We start from the raw sequence: 1,922 nt of genomic DNA on the forward strand, positions 1-1,922 counted from the left end.
GAAACCTATAATGTTTAGTGTTGTTTTAAAATTTCTAACCACATTCTGCATCTATATTAATGTATGTTAAACTCTCTTTCATGGTATATGAGAATCGTTATAATTTCTTTATCGATTAATTTAGTAAAACTTCATAATACTCTCGAAATCGGTGGAATAATTAACTATAAAATAGCTATTTTCTTGAAAAACGAAGACAATAATGACTCCAAACCTCTTTGAACATCATTATTTGTTAGTGCAGGATGCAACTATGCATTAAAATAATATTGTCATATTTTTGAAATTTTTTCAAAATCTATGTGTTAACCCCTATAAAAATATTGAATTTTTGGTAATGCTTTATATATTGAAACCTATAATGTTTAGTGTTGTTTTAAAATTTCTAACCACATTCTACATTTGTATTAATGTATGTTAAACTCTCTTTCATGGTATATGCGAATCGTTATAATTTCTTTATCGATTAATTTAGTAAAACTTCGTAATACTCTCGAAATCGGTTGAATATTTAACTATAAAATCGCTATTTTTTTGAGAAACAGAGATAACAAAGACTCCAAACCTCTTTGAACATCATTATATGTTAGTGCATGATGCAAATATGCATAAAAAAATATCATCATATTTTTCGAAATTTTCTCAAAATCTATGTGTTATCACCCCCTATGAAAATATTGAGTTTTTGGTAAATGCTTTATATATTGAAACCTATAATCTTTAGTGTTGTTTTAAAATTTCTAACCACATTCTACATTTGAATTAATGTATGTTAAACTCTCTTTCAAGGTTTATGAGAATCGTTATAATTTCTTTATCGATTAATTTAGTAAAACTTCATAATACTCTCGAAATTGGTGGAATAGTTAACTATAAAATCGCGATTTTCTTGAAAAATGGAGACAACAAAGACTCCAAACCTCTTTGAACATGAAATCGGTGGAATAATTAACTATAAAATCGCTATTTTCTTGAGAAACAGAGATAACAAAGACTTCAAACCTCTTTGAACATCATTATATGTTGGTGCATGATGTAAATATGCATAAAAAAATATTATTGTATTTTTCGAAATTTTCTCAAAATCTATGTGTTAACCCCTACGAAAATATTGAGTTTTTTGTAAATGTTTTATATCTTGAAACCTATAATGTTTAGTGTTGTTATAAAATTTCTAACCACATTCTACATTTGTATTAATGTATGTTAAACTCTCTTTCATGGTATATGAGAATCGTTATAATTTATTTATCGATTAATTTAGTAAAACTTCATAATACTGTCGAAATCGGTGGAATAATTAACTATAAAATCGCTATTTTCTTGAAAAACGGAGACAACAAAGACTTCAAACCTCTTTGAACATCATTATATGTTAGTGCATGATGCAACTATGCATTCAAACAATTTTGTCATATTTTTTGAAATTTTCCCGAAATTTATGTGTTAACAACCCCTACGAAAATAATGAGTTTTTGGTAATGCTTTATATATTGAAACCTATAATGTTTAGTGTTGTTTTAAAATTTCTAACCACATTCCACATTTGTATTAATGTATGTTAAACTCTCTTTCATGGTATATAAGTATCGTTATTATTTTTTATCAATTAATTTAGTAAAACTTCATCATACTCTCAAAATCTGTCGAATAATTAACTATAGAATTATTATTTTCATGAAAAACGGAGACAGAAAAGGATTCAAACCTCTTTGAACATCATTATATGTTAGTTCAGGATGCAACTATGCATTAAAACAATATTATCATATTTTTCATAATTTACTCAAAATCTAGGTGTTAACCCCTACGAAAATATTGAATTTTTGGTAATGCTTTATATATTGAAACCTATAATGTTTAGTGTTGTTATAAAATTTCTAACCACATTCTACATTTGTATTAATGTATGTTAAACTCTC

Source organism: Brassica oleracea, chromosome C2 (assembly GCF_000695525.1).
Source record: "Brassica oleracea var. oleracea cultivar TO1000 chromosome C2, BOL, whole genome shotgun sequence".
Classification (NCBI taxonomy): Eukaryota; Viridiplantae; Streptophyta; class Magnoliopsida; order Brassicales; family Brassicaceae; genus Brassica; species Brassica oleracea.